General features: G+C 26.6%; 1 protein-coding gene across 3 annotated transcripts in view; it reads left to right on the top strand.

Moving 5' to 3' along the window:
- The window catches only part of LOC100164544 (acetylcholine receptor subunit alpha-type acr-16-like), a 225,096-nt gene that overhangs the window by 22,854 nt on the left and 187,485 nt on the right, over positions 1–14,757 (top strand). The gene's annotated exons all lie outside the window — the stretch shown is intronic.

Genomic DNA, 14,757 nt, shown 5'->3' with positions numbered 1-14,757 from the left:
CAAAACAAAAATAAAACAATAATTAATAACCTCAAAAAATATTGAATCCTCAATAATATAAAATTTACAACAAAAAAAATACCAAGAGGAAATTTAATATAATTGTGTATTAATAATGTACCTACATGATCAATATATACAAAATAGTTACTTGGTTGTGAATTGTGATTCATGATGACTTTAAAAGATAAAAACATATATATTAGTGGTGTTTCACCAACAAAATTAGTGCCAGAACAAAGCATTTTAATCAATTGAATTGTGGTCCTTGACTAAAAACAAAGTCAAAAAGTCGAAGTCGTCCCGTATGAATTTAAAAATGTCTAGGTTTCTACAAAAAGATAATAGATTTAAGTATCTTTTTTTTCTTTTTTCTTCACCCCTCTTTCCAATAATATGGGGTTGATCACCCCCTTATTTTACACATCTATAGGGCTCTGTCCTCCGTCTCTCCTTTATACTTACACAGTTACACCAGCTGCTTTTGTGTCATTCTCTATTCTGTCTATCCATCTGTTATTCGGACCCTCTCTTGTCTTCTGCATTTATTTCCATAGCCACACGTAATTCCTCCGAGTCACCTCTCCTCATAATATGATTGAATCATCTCAACCTATTTTCCCTCATTTTGTTTATAATTGTTGCCACTTCCACAGTACCCCTAATAAATTAATTGCTTATTTTACTCTACCAGTCACTCCACAAATCGATCGACAACATTATATATCTGCTACTCTCACTCTTTGCTCTGTTGTATTGTTCAGTACCCAAAATTCCGATCCATACAACATGGGTCTCACAATTTTTTTATAAAATAATAAAATATACCTATTAATCTCAACAGGACCCACTTTCCGCACAAAATACCTAGTGCATCTTTTCACATCATCCAAACACATATAATTCTATTTCTGACGTCATTCTCTTTAGAGTTTAGGACCACTGATCCTAAGCACTGGTTCACTGAAAAGCACCTATTCACTTCACATCAGATATTAGGATAAAAAATACGAATTTAAACTGTAATATTCCATTATAATTTTAAATTTCTGTTTCATATCAATAGGTAATTAAACCTGAAAAACAACTGTTTTTACATGGCTTTAAATGTTCTTCTCCTCAAATTTATTTTATATTATTAATTACATAATAATTATTAAATTCAATATTTCAGTATTCTAACACTCATATATTTTATATTAATAAATATTTAGGTAAGTCCGCTTATTAAATTAAATCAACTTCTAGCAGTACGCATGGGTATCCAATTAAAATGTATATAAAAAAACCTGATCCTTGTTTGTTTTTTAATATAAAAAATACATAGTTGTGTAGAAAATATTCCTCAACCACTGAACCACACACATTAATGAATAACATTTTCTGATTGAATAATATAAATATAAATATTTACTCAAGCAATCAAAAATTACTGACAAACCTTAATTATTTTCTCGGGAAATTGATCTACAAATATTTATAGTATCAAGTTATATTTATTTATTTCGTATACCGTACTAACAAAACACATAATATCATATAAGTATATAACTAGTCATAATTATTAAATAATAACACAAATAAAAATCATATTATTTATTATAACCGTGTAGGTATAATGTATATACAAAATATCAATGTTTTATAATTAATCAAATAATCGCAAAATGCAGAAAAAATTTAAAAATTATTATTTTTTTTGCCAACTATGAACCAAAAATAACTATAAACAGATAATTTGTGATTTTTTTATTAGTTGTTATTTATGTAACAATATTGTTACCTTATACTACAATAATGCAATCTAAATTATTACAAGGTGTAGTATAATTTTAATAGGTACCTACGATACCTTATAATATTTTTAATAGTAATTTTGGTAAGAAAAATAATACTTAATAATATTATTTTCATCGGAAGTTATCAACTCATTCTATACTCCTAACAAATTACAGGTATCCTGAATCCTAATTAATAACAACGGACGTCTTATTTAACAAACAAACCCAATTCATATATTTACATTGAGCTACTAAGACAAAAAGTACAGGTACCCACTATTTTTTGTCCTGTCGTCGGTTATAAATTCATCTCTGTCAATTATTATCTTGACCATTAAAAGTTCTATTATTAGTTTAATACGCAGGGGTTTTTCTGAACACCCTTAATTACCGCGTCATATATGGAACAGAGCAAACTGTAGGGTTGATTTTTTTTTTATTTACAACATGAAATTGTTGAGAAGGAAATATATGTGCACTGAAGTCTGAAGAGTTTCCTTAGGGCCACAGCTGTTGGAAAGGCTCCGGGGAAACTGTCAGGTAACCGTAAAAACGTGCATGCGCGAGCACACACACACACACACGCACAACCCCGAAAAATATGCGCCGTACCCGTTTGACTGCTGTTGCGTAAACATCTTTGAAGATAATAACTTATCAACGTGTCAATGTATATCATATATATATATTAAATTACTAAAGAATAAGTGCATTACCGTGTTTTACAATACAATCTACATACCTACAATTAGTACATTATTTACACGATAACAGTTGGGTAAATTAACTAAATGAATATTTTTTGTAGCTTTACGTTTCTTTTTGTGATAAATAATACGATAATGGTTCAGTAAAACTAATTGACAATTAGTGACATTTAAATTATGAATACTTTTTTTATTTTATGCATCCGTCAGACGTAGTTACACAAATATAATAGCTTGACAGTTAACGAAATTCTAAAACACTACTTAATTCATTATTTCATATTTTTTTACTCACAAATTATATTCCTCTATTTGCTCGACAAAAAAATTATTGTGTGCATAAAAAATAAACTGTACGAAACAATTAAAATCAATACATTATTTAGATATATTTTTATATTGAACGCAAAATATATAGATACTTTGTTAAAACATTAAGGATTTCGGACTTTGAACTTGTAAAATCAATGCCTGCTATGTTATTTTTTCTTTTCTGTATACCTACTATAGTGTACTACCTTCTCCGTAAAAACACTCTTGTTTCTTGTTCTTGTTATTTTTTTTCATATTGTTTTTCAAAAATAATTACAAAAATCCGTGTAGATACATTTTCTCAGGGTATAATAATTATTACCTATATTTATACATTTTTATTTTTTTTTTTTTGTTATTCATGTCTTTGTTAGCTTCGAGTTTGATCTGTAACAATTATAAATATGTCACATGACTCCTATGTATACAATATAAACTCTACATTATGCACGATTGACTGCTGACTGATACAATAATATTAACACACATATAATTGTAAGGCCTACACACTCCATGTTTCAAAAAGTTAGTTTACAGTGCACCTAAGACTTCAAAACACTACGACTACCGAACTCCGAGGACGATACAGTCACAAAGTCACATAGTATAATATAACGTAATTTACATATTTTGTGAGTATTATTATTTTTAAGCGTATAGTAGGCAATACAACTTAATACCCAATAACTGAAATTGAATCTTAGTTATTTTAATATACATATTTAAGATTCTGATATCTAAATATTTACCCCTAGACCTTGGTTAGTGGTTACGGTAATTATATCTATAACGTTCTACCTCTCTCCCTGGATATCTTATATTTAACTGGTCGTTCACTCAACCACGTTACAGATCTATTATTATTATTTTACTGATTCTATCCTTTTAAGTTTTAGGCGGTACACAATTTAATATAATAATCCATTTCATACTATATAGTATAATGCATTAATGCCATTAATGAGTATTATCTTGCATTATTCGAGTCTAGTCAATATGGTTTGTACAAGTTGAATTTTCAACTAAGAGATTTTTTTTGATTTAATTTATAAACATTTTATTGGAATTTGAAACTTATAAAGTTGTGTTACTTACAAGTTGTATCACCGATATTTTATAAATACTTAAAGACACTACTAATTTGCGAAGAACGGGAATTACAATGTTTTAATAAAAATGTATTTTGGGAAATTAGAAAATAAAATTAACCTGCCCTCAAAAATAAAGAAAAAAAATCAAAACATGTAAATGAGAGTTTAGAATGTTTAGTTAGGCACTCTAAAATAATCACGAAAATACCTGTTAAGACGCATAATTGATTTAGTTAGGTAAATAATTCGTAGGTACCTCGAAAAATAAAATCATTAATGCAAATTTAATTGAATTATATTCTAATTTGAATAAAGCTTATTTTATATGATTATGGTTCCATATTAAGTAAGTACACAGAACACAATAAAATGCGATTTGACATAATTCAGTGCTCGGACAATTTATTATTTTTTTAAAAACCATCCATAAAATCATAACGATAAAATACAACTTCAGTCCAACAAGATGATAGTATAGATGGTGGTGGTGATTTTTTTTTTTATTCATATAATTAGGTACCTATTTCAAAAGGAATATTTATAAAAATATTTTAGTTTATCCTATTGAGTAATCCTAAACTTTCAATTAAATTATTATTTTAAGTACAAGAAATCATATTTATTTCTTTACTTAAATAAATGAATAAAATAAATATTAACTGTGTATGAACGACAGATTATCGTAGATAATATCTTATGAGATTTAAAATAATTCTAAAAATTAAAATAGCTTAAGATGCATTTAAGTTAAACCTTTTCCAAAAAAATTATTTAATACAATGTCTGTCTGAGTTTAATAATATAACATTTCACATTTTCAATAACTGTCATATTATCAACAACTTACGAGTATATTGATTACCTAATGTACATTTTACATGCAATTTTCAAGTTGAGCACGTCTTGATATTCAAATATCGTTATATTATTATAATAGCTATTATCTAAATAGGTACATAAATTATTTTTCTCTAATATACTGTAGGTGTCAAGGGTGCTTCTCATTGAGTAGGTCACTGCAGTAATGGATGTGTTAAATTTGAATTCAACGATAAATCATATTGGTTATAAAAAATTATTCTGAGCGGAGACGGTCTGTATGATATTTTCATATTTCTACTATGGTAATATGTTTTACAATAAATATTAGTACCTAATTCAATACATTTTTGCAGAACAAATTTTATATTTGTTATATTATTAATTATTCTAATAGTATAAAATAATTGTTGTTACCTTTTTTAATCGATACTGACATGCCGTGGAACGATAAAAATAGGTTCGAGGTATGAATAGGCAATGGCTTATAGCTAATATAAATAAATATTTTAAAATCATTCATTGTGTATAATAAATAATGATATATACAAGCGATATACATGAAGAGTTTCAAGCCCCTAAAAAATAGTTTTTTGAATAACAACAGTTTAAAATATCCAAAGGTGGGCATTAACTAGTTAAAAAGTTAAAGTTAAGTTAAAAAGTTAATTTTTTTTAACTTTTTAACTTAACTAGTTAGTTTATTTTCTAATTAACTTATGAACTTAACTAGTTTAATTTACAGTTGAAATAACTTAGCTTATCTCAGTTGATCTTTAAAAAATCCATCAAGTTATAAACATTTTGAAATTTTTCGTTTATACGTAAATATTACTATATCGGTTTAAAATAAAAATAATCCAATATAAAAACACAAACATTTCTGTTCTATTTCTTGATAACATAATTTTGTGTATATTAAATATTAATATATTTTATTAAGTTGTAAATTATATATAATGCGAGTTGTAATTATAAATGTTTCTAATAAAATTATTAATTTTAAATTACAAATTGACAATTGTTATGTTTTAATGTTATATAACTTATAATGTATATGAAGGTCATGTACTCATCTTCACGTATTATGACATTCAATTGCTATACGATATAAATATATTTGTTTAATTATAAATTTGATATGAGTATAGTTTAAATTATTAAATAATAGTAAAGTAAAAGTAAAATGGTATACAGTGTACTCGTACATCATGATAAAAGTTCAACAAAATTATTTTTTTTAAATTATAAATTAGAAACAAGAAAGACACATTCACTCTTTATGTGATTTACATACTAATTAAAAAAAAAATAGATTAACTTTTTTTAAACTGAGTTAAGTTAATATTATTTTCTATATTAACTTTTAACTTGTTGAGTTAAATGTATAATTTGTTAACTGTTAAATTATCGATCTTTTGTCCTCTTAACTTAACTTAAGTTAATTATTTTCATTAACTTGCCCACCTTTGAAAATATCAATAAAGAAGAATTGTGCCAATATATTTTTGATATTTTTAAATTGGCGTAAGAACAAATTATCTAGGCGCTTATATTGATTAGTTAAATCATTAAAATCATAAAAAAGTTTTATATTTTTTGGATGTACATAACACTTTTTTATTAAGGATTTAGAGAGAAAAATCGATTATTCGAAATTATCATGAGTATACATATTATGTAATAGTAAAAAGTATCTCATATCTGTGATTAATAATTTTCAAAGTAAACAAATACAAAATTCATTTGATGCAAAATCGTTATATACGGATGAATATAAAATGTTATCAATATTTTAACTTAAGATTCATAAAAATTAATTGTGCAATTACGCTCAACTTTATCTTTTATAATTTTTGTAAGGGATATTTTTAAAGGACATTGCATTACATTTTTTAAACCTTAGATATGAATATTAAAAATTTCATGAATTGTTAAGAGCAAAATTATTTGAAAATGTTCGTGATTTTGTTGAACTTCGTAAAAATTAGAACTTTTAATGCTTATAAAAAAGCTTTTTCAAGATTTTTTATGTACAAACAAAAATGTAATCCTTAAATAAAAAAAAAAAATGTGTAATATCTATAAATTGCATAAAAAGTCAAAATATTTTTAATTTTTAATGATGTATGTTAATGCTTATATGAATATTTGGTGAAAATGTCAAATATCTATGGTCACCTATTTATTATTGAATTATTTATTCATCAAAAACTAGTTTTGCATGAAAATTTGTATTTTTCCATAATTTTAGTTTTGTTTTTCCAGATTATTTTGAAAAGTCCTGAACATTTTTCATTTTAACCTGAATTAAATTTTCTATCACAAACCTATCTAAGTTGAAAATCAAAGTATCATTATTTTCTTCTATAAAATGCGCATAAATTCACAAAAAAGCACACTTCTTTGGAACATCAATAAATTCTTCGCCCCTCTGAGAATCTTATAATTAACTATTTTCAATATTGATTTATTTTGTATTTCTGTAACGTTATATATTTAAAACTAAAAATCTAATACTTTTTTGGTTTTCGTCGAAATAAATAGTCATAGTGCATATCAGTATTTGAATATCTGATTAATTTAAAAAAATAAATATGAAATATATATTGGTTTTTTTATATTAGTCTTCGTGAATTTATACAATGTAGGGTTCCTGGATACCCGTATTGAAATGTATAGGTACTTTGCCAAAATCTTCGGTGTGTACATATCATATAATGTATATATATACGTCCAGCGATAGTTCTTAGCCATTAAGTTCAAATGAAACTTTGACCAAACACAATATATATGCATAGTTTCTATAATAAATACCATCAATTTGATGTCAACGAACTTTAGTGCGGTTACCGATTAAGCGTTCTATTTCATCAGTTTTGGTAACTACTATTATACGCACCACGTTAATAATACAAAAGTTAACGACAATCACACACACACACACACACACACATATAATTTATATATGTTTATTTTTAAATTAACAATGAAAATATTGTACGACGCGTAATTTAAGATATTTGCTGCGAATCACCATCTATGCAATCAATCGTTATAACGCCTTTACGGTATATATTATAACGTTTAAATAAAATAATATCACTGAAATCCTTATACTACATAGTCTATATAAATACTATACAGTATGATTCACCAATCACGCTCAGTCTCGTTTTATCGTTCAATAACGAATTTATTTAAATTCTGATTTTTGGAATTTTTCAGTATAGAAGTAGGTACTATATACCAAATAAGAAGTAATGACAAATTTTCAAAAATAATAGTGTCCTGTGCGATGCACATTAGTTTTATCACATGACGAGGACCACCTATTTTACAGTGAACTTTCAAGCAGAATGTTTTTAATCGTTGACAATTTTGACGTGGATAATATATATATTAGCCGTTACCATACCTATTGATGTAGTTTGTACTAAATTATTCCATGATAACAAGTTAAAAGATTTTATGGTATAAGACATTTTAATATTTTTACAACATAACATATTATACTAAATATGGTATTAAAAGTTTCAAAAATATGTATTTAAGTAAAATTCGAAACGGGGGTGAGCACGGCCTTGGTGGATCACGCTGTTATATACATATATATATATGTGGGGGTGTGCAATGTATACATTATATAACTAAAAGGTATTGCAGTGTTTTAACACCCCACACCGCAGCGGAACACTGTGGCCGAATAATTTTTTCACCGCGTACAAGCCGCGGAGTTTTTTATTTTTTTTTATTTTATCGTATTTTACTTCTTTTTGGACAGCGGTCTTAAGTATTTTTTAACGCTGTCTCGAAAGTAATTGGTTGGTTTAGGATGAAATCGATTTAGCTATATATGGGCTGAAAACCGACCCGGGGGCATACAAGCTGCGACGCGGAACACCCGGTGCGTGAGATGCCGTCGAGACTTTTTGTCGTCTGATATAAAAATACGCGCAGAGTAAAAAAATAAAAAAATAAAAAAAACTCTGGAAATGTTCGGGACAGTTTTCGCGAAATGCGTTTGATTTGTTCACCGCCAGTATGGAAAATGCTCGTGCTTCCTCGATTTCTGCGAAATGGGATTCCACGGAATTTTTTCCACGACGAGATAAATACGACATCACGTACTGCAATAATATAACGGCCGCCGTCGCATTGTCCACCACACATAAAACACAGGTCAAGTGTCTACATTATTATTATTATTATTATTATTATTATTATTATTATTATTATATAAAGGACCAAAACTTATATTTTTTTATTCGTTTAAAATGAATAAATTATTTAAATATTAAAAAATAATAATATATTATTAGGTAGTCATTTTTTTTCTTTTTCGTGATGGTTTTCTGACAGTAATAATTTCAACGTCGAAGAAACGTTAAAATGCAATGCGTGAACAATATAATATGGCCGATGAAAAGGCCGCCGCGGGAGTGTCGAGGTTCGATAAAATTAATTTACAGAAAGATAAAAATAATGAATAAAACTTAATAAAGAAGTTCTTTTGTAAATTAAATGCCACACATATCTCTAATGTTGACGTACTTTTAAAATAAAAAAAATTGTCAAGTTTTCCATAGGCGATGTTCTTTTACTTTATTAGATTAATATAGGTATATAGTCATAAACACGGTAGTAGGTAGTAGCAGGTATATATTTTATGGGTTATAAAATCTCCCAGAGGTAAAATTTCAATAGACTTTTATACTCAAAGCACACTATCATAAAAAAATAAAATCAATATAGGTACGTTTATATTGATAGATGCATGACAGATTTATTCGAAACATTTTATGGACAACGCTATAATATTATAACATTACGAAAATACACCTAAGTAAAATTAGTATATTTAAATATTATAATTATTATTATTGGGCAACATTAATCATCAAAAATACCAGATGGACTTTTAATTTTTTTTTTTTAAGATTAATAAAACGTGAAATTGAATTGGTAGGTCTGAAAGATTATGAACTTTCGTTAGCAAAATAGAACATTTCGACAGATACCTAAATAAATGATTACAATAAAATTATCATAATAATATAATTAAATAACCTAATGTCTTAAATGAATAGTTTGAGTAAAACGTTGCTCGTATCTAAATGTATTAAAATATATTTTCCACCTGCTGTGAAAAGAATGCATTATTAGCTATATTTCAATAATTTTAATCACATAATATGTCTAAATATATTAGTAACACATTTTATTAATATTGTCTTCAGAGTTATTTGGAACAATACACGTAGATATTATAGTACCCAAGATTCCAGTTCGTTTCGTTAATATAATTAATATTGAATAATATAATATGTAAAAAATAATAATACGTGATTGTATTGATTGTCCGTCATCAGCGAAGTATATTTTATATCAATTATTTGATAGTATAATTATTTTTAGTGTCTTTTATTTGTTCTCCGTGCAATCAATCATCAGAGTTTGTTTACCAGTAAATAGATTCTGTTTTAACATTTATTTAGGAGAAGGAATGAATTCATATTATTGCTATACGCCTACAGGTATACTATCTCCCAGTAATGAGATTGGAATAAATAATTTTTATTGTTTGTGTGCATTGCAATTCAATCAATATTTTCCACGTTGTTTCGCCTATTGTTTCGTTTTTCTCGGGGAGAATACGATTATATTATAGAGTATTGGAAATAAATAAAATTCTGATTGAATCCAAACGATTTCGAATTTTTGTTTGCACACGCAAGAGTATAATATTTGTTAATATTATTACTGTATAAAGAACATTCCAACATTTCATATTATAATAATATCCTCATTTAATTAATTGACAAGTAATATTATAGTGACTGTTAGTGAATCATTTTGTTTTGATATGGTTCCAAAAGTATTTCATTCTAGGGATATTGAAATAAACTCAACAATTATACACACATGTATATATTATAGTAAAAATTTATTTAAAAAAATGCATTGATCAAATATGAGATATTATGTAGATACGTGAGCAGTAAGTCAAAAAGAAACGACAATAGACATAATTAATATAATAATTATTGTATTGTACAACATATGGCCAGAAAACGTTATACTCGGTGAATGATGCAATACTTTCGAGATGATTGTAATAAGATAATATAATGAAAAAACATACAAATAACTCTGACACAGAAAATGCGAATAAATCAATCGTGTGGCCATGCATGGCCTGCTGCAGACAAATTTCATCACTCATCACTAAATCTTTATCTTATTACAAGACGTTCAGAGAATCTCACGAGGGGTGCAAATCTCATGCTGATAAGTACAATTATCAGTCACTCGTGATTGAATCCAAACGATTTCGAATTTTTGTTTACATATTATTATACGCATGAGTGTTAATAATAATACAGTTGTTAATATTATTGAATAAAAAACATACCAACATATTATACATAATAATATTATTATGTTCATTGATTTAATTGACAAGTATTATTAATGACTATTAGTAAATCACTTTTTTTATGATATTTTTCCAAAAAATTACATTGACGCAATGATAACAATTTAAGAACTGTAGGTACAGTAAGGCAAAAATATAAGAGAATAATAAACAGAAATAATAATGATTGTATAAGACAACATATTATTAAGGCCAGAAAACGTTAAATTCGGCGAAGGATAAATTTCACTACTCATCAGTCATCCCTATAATATCTATATCTTATTACATACGTTAAGAGAATCGTGCAAGGGATTAGGGTATATATCTCATACTGATAAGTGCAATTATCAGTCACTAGACTTACCTTCCCACGCGTTTTAAATGTTACACAATAATGCAATTTATTACGTTCAGAAGAAACTTGTTTCGGAAACTTTTGAACTTTTCAATTGACGTTTTTTTTCTCGTGAGAATATCCGACTTCAAGCTACATCAGAATACTACTAATCTATGCTCGTTTATTGATCAGAACAGTGGACAGAGCATATTATTACAAAACTTTAAAGCAGCTCTGAACACGAGTGTCTATTCAAATAATATAATATGCAATGGGTTCTTTTGTAAAACTGTTAATTTCCCACCATTATACTATATTTTTATTATTATTATTATGTAAAGTGGCGGACGTCATAATAATAATAATAATGAAATGTTGTGTTTGTGAGTGTAATAACTTCTAAATCACAGACTTGATATACTTACTTGTTTTCAAATCGTGACAATTGTAACACTTGAAATAGGTTAGTATTCAATTCCAACTTTTCGTGGAAGATAAAAAAAAATCTATGAACATTATTTTTTATGCTTAAAATAATTAAGAGATAAATTATGTGGTGATTCAAAAGTCTTCATCCGATTACGTATTGATATAACTCAATAACCGCAAACTGCCAGTGAATGACCTATATACCAGACCGTAAACAAAGGTGGGCATGTTTATTTTATTTTCGTTGATGATAAACGTGTCTTAAGAGCGTTAGTAATTATTAGAGTAGGTACTACTGCCGTCAGTTAGTCTGAACAAGTTGTAATGAGTTCGCTAGGTAATGGAGTCATATTTGAGCATTTTTACCACACTATATTAAAACTTGATTGTTTTAAGAATATTTTTTATTTCATACTTATCCCTATAAAACGAATACGTTTTAATAAATATATATATATAAATGTATTAACAGATAACATTAAAGACATTTCTAATATGTCTAGCTCGTACTTTTCTTCTCTTTATATTATACAAATCAATCTTTAATCGTCAATTACCATAGTCATATTGCTAATGCTGTTAATGTTTTTTAATGTAGGTACACTTGGAAAGAGTTTTGATAGCTTAAATCGATTTGGAACTAATACAACTCCGGGGCCGGACCTAATTTTTAGAAACCATAATTTACAAAATATGTCGTTATAGTCTATCGATTCCAATTCACTACCTTTTTGAACTACTCTTACCCACTAGAATATTCCCTGATCGTTGAAAGTTAAGTTATATTACTCCCGTTTACAAGTATTTACATAAAAGCATCGATGTTAATAATTACCGCCTTGTATCTAAAATGAAAAGCTCCGGTGTTAATTATCACCCTATATCTAAATTGACGAAAAAATGAATTGTATCTAAGATATCGTTATAAAATATTTTAATTAAATTCTCCATTCAAATCATCTTGGTTTTCAAGCCTATCTATCTCGATTGCATTAGTCGAGTTAATAGTTAATACGTCATTATTGGTAGTCATATTTTACACAGACCTTAAGAAATGTATTATCGAAATTAGCAGTTAGGTTTGTTTTATCCGCGATATATGCTTTGAATTTAACACAGTTGACTTCGGACTTTTTAGTTTAATAAATTAAAAATTATAACACATGTAGAACTTAACAAGTGAAACCACGTCAGGAGTAATACAGATAGTGGTCATATTTCTCACATTTTATATTTTACATTTTGTAAACGTCGTATACAAAATATTAATAAATACTAAATAATTAATTATTCCATATGACATTAAATTATATTACTCGATAAACTCGCATGAAGATTATATATTTCTTATCCAGACTAATTTTTAGAGTTAAATATATTGTTTGTAAACTAATGACTTCGACTAACATTTAATGTTGATTTATCTTAACTAACTCAAGTAAATATTTTTCATTAACTTTCATTTTTCATTAACTTAGCCTACCTTTGTACATGTTTCACTTAACATTATAATCTATTCAACCTTTCGAGAAAATGGGATTAATACAAATATCTCATATCATATTTTTCCACCACTGAAAATATACGATTCCTATACTATTTAAATGATAATTCAAAAATTAACAAAATGTAGATATCAGCTTCCGCCATCATTCCACAGATATAAAATTTAAATTTATTTACAAGGCGATAGAGTTAAATAAAATAATATTGATAATACCTAATAAGTATGATATTGTTAACCTAAATTATATATGGTATTATTAATCGAATTTAAAATATATCTGAATTAATGTGTTATTACAGGATTTACGACTCAATAGTATTTTAATAATAAAATATATTTAATTTGTTTATAACGCCATAATATATAATATATATATGATTATTAATTAAATGTTAATGATGAAAATGGTGTCCCTAGGGTAATATATTTTACATTGTTTGCAAATTGTTTGTAACTCATTACTAGGCATTAGTGTTATTACTTATTACAAAATGTATAAACCTATTGAGAACATTAATTCTGGTTGATTACTGTATTGACCAAATTCACTAATTGAATACTTATCTATTCTGTAATTAATTTTGATTGTTTAAACCTATTGCAATTTGTCCAATAAACGCTATATCTTATATTAAAAATCGTGCAGTTTATTTATTACCTAATTTAATTATTACTACTTTAGTTGATAAAAAAAACTAAACACCGAGTTAGAATTATTTAAGTCAATTAAATTATTTACAAAACAATAATTTTATAAGCAATACATTTTAACTTGTGCGTAGTATGGCATTTGTCTGTCAATATGTATGTATATTTTAAGAGGTATTATAAATATTGTAAAATAAAATTAATAATTGAAGATAATAACTGTCAATTGAAACAATACTTGAAAAGGTTATTTTGAATAATATACAATGTAAAAAAAATTATTTTTACTAGAAAATAAATAGACAATTTCGTCACTTAAGTTATTAAATCTTGATAAATCATCCTCCGAGTATAAAAAACTACTTAACTTCTAGACTTAGTTCGATGTCCCTACTCTTTTTGTCATTAAGTTATTATAATTTAGTTAGGTTTAGTTTGTACAATAATATGTTATGTTAGTTGTTGATTTCTTTGGTGGGTGTTGTGCGAGTGAGAGGGTGTGGAGGTGGTGAGACCGACAATATACTATGTATAATAATATTATTGTATAGTGTGTTACATAGCTTTTTCCTATAGCCCGTCGTCTATAATAAGGTATGAAAAATACCTAAATAATTATGGTCATCAACATTTTTAACCGTGTAAGACGATCGTTGTTCTTTTATCAAAACTACCTATACAATGATAATAATATATTCTATAAGC

Source organism: Acyrthosiphon pisum, chromosome A1 (assembly GCF_005508785.2).
Source record: "Acyrthosiphon pisum isolate AL4f chromosome A1, pea_aphid_22Mar2018_4r6ur, whole genome shotgun sequence".
In the NCBI taxonomy this organism is placed as follows: Eukaryota; Metazoa; Arthropoda; class Insecta; order Hemiptera; family Aphididae; genus Acyrthosiphon; species Acyrthosiphon pisum.
The sequence above is the reverse complement of the archived record's forward strand: the minus strand, read 5'-3'. Positions and strand labels throughout refer to the sequence as shown.